The sequence below is a fragment of the Tachypleus tridentatus genome, unplaced genomic scaffold, assembly GCF_004210375.1.
Source record: "Tachypleus tridentatus isolate NWPU-2018 unplaced genomic scaffold, ASM421037v1 Hic_cluster_2, whole genome shotgun sequence".
Taxonomy (NCBI): Eukaryota; Metazoa; Arthropoda; class Merostomata; order Xiphosura; family Limulidae; genus Tachypleus; species Tachypleus tridentatus.
The window spans coordinates 27,062,312-27,070,723 of NW_027467782.1; the positions used below are offsets into that span (position 1 = coordinate 27,062,312).

The following is an 8,412-nucleotide window of genomic DNA, read 5'->3' on the forward strand; positions in this document are numbered from 1 at the left end:
TTTAAATTATAGTTTAACTGTTTGTTTGTTTGTTTTTGGAATTTCGCACAAAGCTACTCGAGGGCTATCTGTGGTAGCCGTCCCTAATTTAACAGTGTAAGACTAGAGGGAAGGCAGCTAGTCATCACCACCCACCGCCAACTCTGGCCCCGCATGGCCAAGCGCGTAAGGCGTGCGACTCGTAATCCGAGGATCGCGGGTTCGCGCCCGCATCGCGCTAAACACGCTCGCCCTCCCAGCCGTGGGGGTGTATAATGTGACGGTCAATCCCACTATTCGTTGGTAAAAGAGTAGTTTAACTGGCAATATTGATTATTAATGTAACCACGTGTTTGCGATATTTTTGTTTTAGCTCATTTGAATGCGTTGGTTAGAGTTATGCAAAATGTGATTCTTCTGTTTTAGCAGCTAATAATGTTAAAGTAAAGATGATGCTCTTCGTCAAATCAACCTCACGAATACAAAGTTTTCTTTAAACTTTCTAAACCTAAAAATACAAGGTATCAAGGTGGTGATAACTAGCTGCCTTACCTCTTGTCTTACACTGGAAAATTAGGGACGGCTAGTGCAGACAGCCCTCGAGTAGCTTTGCGCAAAATTCAAAAACAAAACAAAAACAAATAACAGTATATAAGCCTAAGTCAGAGAAATAGGGAGTAAAGCACTCACATAAACGAGCACAATCATCAACCTTGCGTTACTGAATATAAATACGACTCTGGTCACAACATACCCTTTCATTCATTTTACATTACATTTACATGAAGTAAAAACCTGTAAACAAGTAAGCTGGTTCTTCACTGTATCTGTTCTTGAATGGTGTTTCAACTCATTTATTATTGACACGCTTAAACTTTTATATATCAAATGCAGTTCTCAAACCCTCACTCGTACATTGTAAATAATAATTTGTGTTTTTCTCTATTTTCTTTTCGTACAAATCCTTCAAAACTTTCTAAAAAGTTAAATTTGCTTTGGTTCAGACTGGAGAATATTGTGTACATTTAACTACCACAAACACCAGAAGAATTAAATAATAACTACTTAACATTTCGTTTCTAACACTTTTTCCTGAGCGATTTGGTAACGTAAATATCACTTTATAGAATATTCAATAACAAGTGAAAGATACATTTATGTTAAAGCGATTCATTGATGACTGTTGTTTATGGTAAATCCTGTTATTTTTGCTGGTATTATTAAGACAAGACTGATTTGGTAAGGATTACCATAATTCGTTGTAATCCAAAGAAAGACTTTGAATCCCCATTACACAAACATGTTCGCCCATTCAGTCGTTGGGGCGTTGTAAAATGACAGATAGCCCCAGTATTCGTTGGTAAAAGAATAGCTAAAGAGTTGGCGGTGGGTGGTGATGACCAGCTGCCTTTTTTCTAGTCTTACACTGCTAAATTAATGAGAGCTAGCGCAGATAGCCTTCGTGAAACTTTGCGCGAAATTCAACATACAAATGTATGTAATATAAGTTCAATGTTTTTCAATAAGTGCAAAGTATATGAATTAATTTCAAAATGTAAAAATTTCAAGACTTCCAATTTTGGATCAAAAGTGTTGAAGTAATATACTTTATTAGGAATTTACAGACAGTAGAAAGTATTTCAGTAATAGTTTCTTTCATCTCACATAAATTAAAAACATCATTCTAAAAAAAAAAGAAAATAGTTTTTATGGCTTGAACGGTAATGTTGATACCTATCAGGAAACGATACGTTTTATTTTATAGCATGTAATTCTAATAAGATATGAACTATCACATTTTGATATGATTGGGTTTAACAACTTTAATAAAATTTCTTGTCACTTCTATTTGTCTGTCTCTTGGTACTTTAATTCTCTTATTCGTTAAGGTTATTATTCCATCACTTTTATCCAGTTTCAGAATCTTTCACTGGTCTGTTTTATTAAATGATTATTCGAATGTTATTAATTCACCTAAAAATAGAATTTACAATTTGAAATATTCAAGAAATGGAATGTTCTCGACAACTGTATTTGTCATATGAGAAAATAAATTTCGGTCTACAATAAACACCAGTTCTACCTTGTTGTCTTCACGTCCTAGCAAAATTATTATATTTTGTTTTAACGGATTCTTTCTGTCAGTGTTTGGGTAAGAAAAGTTCATACCCTGGAGGGTCAGGTTCTTTATGACCTCTTCCTCCTCCCCGTACTTATGTTCTTGCCGGACTGGTATTTGTAATTGCAGAACTGAATATTATTTTGATCCTTTTCAGGGCAATGTCCATGTATTGTGGCTCATAGAAAGTGATTATTTTATTCTATCACCAGAATGTCAAGTTTGTTGGTGGCATTCTTATTTGGGCCCGGCATGGCCAATCGCGTAAGGCGTGCGACTCGTAATCCGAGGGTCGCGGGTTCGTGCCCGCGTCGCGCTAAACATGCTCGCCCTCCCAGCCGTGGGGGTGTATAATGTTACGGTCAATCCCACTATTCGTTGGTAAAAGAGTAGCCCAAGAGTTGGCGGGGGGTAGTGATGACTAGCTGCCTTCCCTCTGTTCTTACACTGCTAAATTAGGGACGGTTAGCACAGATAGCCCTCGAGTAGCTTTGTGCGAAATTCCAAAACAAACAAACAAACAAGGCATTCTTATTATTGTTTAATACATGTATATATGTGTGTATATATATATATATTTCTTATTATTTTTTAATTTATTTTTATATTTAAAATATAAATTAACTGGGGAGAGATATTTAGGACTAGCTTCATCATGTATGAGATGCCTATCTAGTTCACATTGTAATTAGTTTTTCATCCAATTCTGATTAAAGTACATTATTGTATTATGTAGGAGTCTATCTGGTAACGGATTCTGGAACACATATCTATTTGTTTTTTTAATTTCGCACAAAGCTACACGATGGCTAGCCGTCCTTACTAATTCAGCAGTGTAAGAATAGAGAGAAGGCAGCTAGTCATCACCACCGACCTCCAACTCTTGTTTGCAAGACACCTTCAAATCATATACTGATACATTTTACCAGCGTAATATTCCCAAAATAACCTGTATTTTCATAACTGACATTAAAATAAACAGTGAAACCAGTTTTACATTAAACTTTGCCAAATACAAATTTTGCAAGGGAAATACCAAAAGAAATGAAACGTACCTCAAGGTATAACATAATTGATAAAGAGACAAATTCTGTGTGCTTTCATAAAATCCCAAGTTTCTGTGATTAGTTTCATGAGTTGATTCAGTTATTAAGTACATAAAGAAATTTTTCTCACGAATCTCCTACTGTGTAAAACTTTCTATTCCTATCGGTGACAGTAAATGAGCTAAAAAATATTTAACTTTCTCTTGTTTTCTTCAGTGTATGTTCCAGCAGAAAACCTCACTTGTACTCGAGGATACTGAAGAGATGCTGACAGGTGTTGTAAGTATATATTACACACAATAACGTTAATAGTTTCCATTAAACATAAAAAGATGAAAGACTTTTAATATCATGTAGTTTTGATACAATAAATTTGTTTTTTGATAAAAAAAACTCATTGAAAGGGCTATAAAAATTAACACTGAGTAAATAAATGCTTAACTATGTACTTTTAACGGTTTTAGATCCATGTCCTCCTGATCATTATGACAGTGGATTACAAACTTACTGCCTACCGTGCCCAGGAGGGACTTATATGACATCTTATGCTGCTGACGCCTGTATGCCTTGTCCTGGAGATAAAATTACTGACGAAGAAGGAGCTGATAATAAAGATCTTTGTAGAAGTAATGATTTTCTTTTATTGTTTTTCTAAAAGTTAAAAAATGTTTATTTTTGTTAAAACACATTGTTATAATAAGACACTTCCTCATAACTTACATGGTTTTTATTGTATTAAACAGCTTTGCTTTTTTCGGAAAAGCTTTTCCAGGAGGTGGCAACAGTTGTTGTAACGATTTAGTATGTTAATATTTCTTTGTCAAAATATTATATTTACATAAAAACATATATATGACAGAGTGGTATTGTTTTGGTAAAATAGTTAACAATAATATATATATATATATATGTATATTTACTATTACGTATTTTTCCCTCTTCTTTGAATGATAACATCACGTAGACATTCTATGTACCTAATATTATAACTAAAGTAAAAGTTCTCATTGAAACATATATAAACAGAGCTTGTTTGTTTTTGAATTTTGCGCAAAGCTACACGAGGGCTATCTGCGCTAGCCATACATAATTCAGCAGTGTAAGATGAGAGGTAAGACACCTACCGCCAACTCTTGGGCTACTCTTTTACCAACGAATAGTGGGATTGACCGTCACATTATAACGCCTCTAAGGCTGAAAGGGCTAGCATGTTTGGTGCGACAGAGATTCGAACCCGCGATCCTCGGATTGCGAATCAAACCCCTTAACCCACCTGGCCATGCTGGGCCTCTAAACAGAGATTTTCCAAAGTTTGGTTTCAAGAGAAAGACTCCTAACACTATGAAGAAAACGTTTACTCAGAAATTCTATGTTAACATAATTGTATTAAGTTATACGACTGAATGTTACTTGGCGCCACTATTTTCATATTAAGATACCATTGAAATTTCAAATATATCTTAAAATGTCTACTTGGTGATTCTAGTACATAATGAGGTGTTAATCAATAGTTTGTTCAACATTATCTTATAATGAGAGTTATAATAATTTTATATAAATCTTTCTTTACTGGTAGGACGCTCGACTCCCTAATCTATAGGTCCCGGGATCGAACCCCGTCACACCAAACATGATCGCGTTATAAAGTGACAGTCAATCCCTCTATTTCTTTGTAAAAGAGTATCCCAAATGTTGGCCTTTTGCGATCATAAATAGTTGCCTTCTCTCTGGTCTTACACTGCTAAATTAGGGATGGCGAGCGCATATAGTCCTCGTGTAGCTTTCCTTTAAATTGAATAACAAAGAAATAAAGTTTACTAGTACTGTATTATGGGTTTCTCGTAAGAAGAAAAATTGTGATACGAGTTAGGGATTTCAATATAACTTTAACCCCCTTACACGGGTTTAAGATGGGCTCAAACATTCAAACAAATAGTATTGAAGTACTGTGTTTCCTCAAGTATATGATTTCAAAATTAGGAACAGCAAGCGTTGGAAGCCATTTCTTAGCTTTCCGAGAAATTAAATAACAAACAAACATATTGGTATCTCTACCACACACCTGTGTGTTTCACGTCATTACTAAGAAGATCTAAAGATTTTTAATTAAAATACTCTGGCTATGAAAACAGCTTTTCGCGAGTACAGCTACACGAGGGCTATAACGCCCCCCACAGTTGAAAGGGTGAGCATATTTGGCGTGATAGAGATGCGAACCCGCGACCCTTAGATTACGAGTCGCACGCCTAAACACGCTTGGCCATGCTGGGTCACATCATTGATAGCAAACGTATGCCCATTATGACCATAATGATAGGATTTGGCCATGCCGTAACGTTTTAAAACGTTATTTTGTGCTTATCAATAAAAGTGTTAATACCCATACCAGCCATTCTGAGATAAATTTTTATTTCAAGTGAATTTCTCGTCGTGAAGAAATATCGTGCTTATTGAATTAAAATTTTAAATATGTTAAATTAAAATTATTGTTGGGCTTAAAGAATTATACATATTACTATTATTGTAAACTCGCATTTGAAGATTTTTTCTGTTTTACGAAATCGGTAGAGTAAGTAAACTGATTTTAAATACGACTCTCTGTCTTGAGATCCAACTGAAGTGGTTCCGAAGGCTACGCTCCCCTCGGTTTCAAAATCTACAGTTACAAGATACTCTTGGTGGACAGCACTCATTTTGATATGTCTTATTGCTTTGTGGTAAGTTACATGTTATCTTCAATTTCATTATAATTAAAGTATGTGGAACACAGGGAGTAATCATTTGAAGATATTGGTTTCTGTACTCACACTGCTGTTAGAAACATATGCTTTCACGTGAGGTACTATATTCATTTATGTGCCTGCTTACGACACACTATGTTGATAGATCTAATTTCAAGCAAGGTATTAATTTGAGATCTCCACCTTTATATGACGTATTATTTTGGTTCATGTGAAGTACTACGTTCCATGGGTCGAAACATTACAACTGAATACACTTGTCTAAAGAATCCATACAATTATTTGTTGGTTAAGCATGAAACACATTTATAGTTATATCTGTAACCCATTATCCATAGCTTATTTAATAATAATATGTATTTTAATGGTCTTGAAACACGTGATTCTTATTTATTTACTTTTTGTAATGATCGTGCAGCGTTCTTTGTTGTTTCCACATCTGGAAAGAAAAAACTCGGGAATGTTTTGAAAAACCGTGTTTTACACAAACAGCCTGGTGATGAAAAGATAACCACTAATGAATTGGATATATTGGAGGCTATGCCGCTGATCCATGAATGTGAGAAGAAGGTCCCTACAAAGAACGTTAAGAAGACAAAAAACTAATATACTAAGAAAGAAAAAAGTGACCAAACGAACAATCCTGGAGACGATATATGAAAATGACCTAGAAGAAAGGAATACATTGGTTCGAAATTCAATTAGGTTCTTATTCATTTTACGTCATAATTAATATTTGGTACAAGTAAATTCACATTTTTACAGTTAAAAACATTCCATTTTAATGTATGTATACTTCGTCAAACGTCAAACTACGTGTACAATATCAAAAAGATGTTGCATGTTTAAAATCAATGTTGTTAATACCTTGAATTATTCACAACTACTGAGAAAAATGCGTTCATAGAATCTTTAATGTTTAGAGTCGTTTGAATACATGCGATTTTTTTTCCAAAATAGACCTACACGTGTTCGATACCTTTGAGGTCTGATAAGTCTGATTATCTTCACTAATGTCCATAGCATTAATAACATCTGAAAAACATAAAGATCAGAATGTCCTTTCGTAATTTTTCATTCACATACATACTACTACTACTGATAATGAATTATTGAATATTTTAAAGCACCATAAGGTGCGTGATTTACTCCCAAAGTTGCAGAAAAAATAAGACAGTTTGAAAACTATTTCTCTTTGTGACATAAAGTAAATAACCAGTCATTTGGAGTTCAGATAACATAACTTTTCATGTGTAATTTATATAACAATAAATTGAGTCGAACACTTGACATTTAATTATAATCGCACTTTCATCTTGTCTGGTTATATAACAATAAATTGTGTAGAACACTTGACATTTAATTATAACTGTACTTTCATCGTGTCTAGGTAATAATATAAACAATCTAGTTATCCTTTGTGAACGTGTAAAATATAAATGGAAAACAGTATTTAAGCTATTGTCTGCTGTATATCATTCTTTATTTACTACATGAAACAATGGTTGAGATAGTTTTCCTAGTTTCAAGAAAACATTTATGAGATAACTAAAACCAATTTCACAATTTATAGTTTTCATAGAAACATTTATTTGTTTTTTATGCATGCTATAGTAAAATTATTACTAAAATTTTGAGTGTTGCGCCACTAAACATAACTATATTCTACATCTTCAGAGAGGAACACCAGAGTTAAAACAAACAAAAGCCATTGAAGAATATATACAGCGACCTCTGTCTGATAGACATGTGAAAAATTATGGTGAACTTATTATCGTTAAATCTCACACTAAACAAGGACATCTCAAGGAAAACGTTGTTATTCTTATTGAAAATTCTGACAGCCAAGATACGTTTATCATTGGAAAATCTCGGAAACCAACCTGATTTTTCTTCAAAACTGCGAATCAGAATTAATAAACGAATTTAAAAAACCGCCATTGTTAATGTTCTCTCTAGAGTAAAGAGAAATAAAGATGGATTTTATCTCCACACTATACAGTTACACAAATGTGATTGATACTTACAAAATTGCACAAAATATTTAAATTCAGTATCATTGATATTATTGGGTTGTCAGAAACTTACACATTAAATTAACTATTTACGTTGATGTACAAGCAACTTAAATATAAACTTTGAAAACTTAACGTTTTAACATATCGGAACATTCAAAACTATTATTGAAATTTAAGAGACTGTGGCTTTAGTTCAACAATTCACAAGCTTTTTTTCATGTATTTTATGATTTCCTTTCATGCAGTATATATTTATTACGACATATAATGTATAAAATATTAAATCAAAATAAATGAAATATTTATTTACATATTTTTCGCCCATTTAAATGTAACAGCGATTACACATTAAATGTTTATCTCAGTAATAATTGTGTTTATATTGTTTGTAATACAGCTCTAAGTATATTAACTGTCACAATATACATCCAACAATTCACAGTTGTTATACTAAGATTTACATGCGACATTTTTTACTGAAACTCAGGATCAACATGAACTTCTTCAAT

General features: G+C 33.3%; 1 long non-coding RNA gene across 1 annotated transcript; it reads left to right on the top strand.

Moving 5' to 3' along the window:
• Positions 1-3,368: 3,368 nt before the first annotated feature.
• LOC143242594 (uncharacterized) lies at positions 3,369-6,567 on the top strand. The gene is made up of 4 exons (XR_013022983.1): positions 3,369-3,423; positions 3,609-3,770; positions 5,753-5,861; positions 6,304-6,567. It is a non-coding gene; the product is annotated as an uncharacterized LOC143242594 (long non-coding RNA).
• The last annotated feature ends 1,845 nt before the right edge of the window (positions 6,568-8,412 follow it).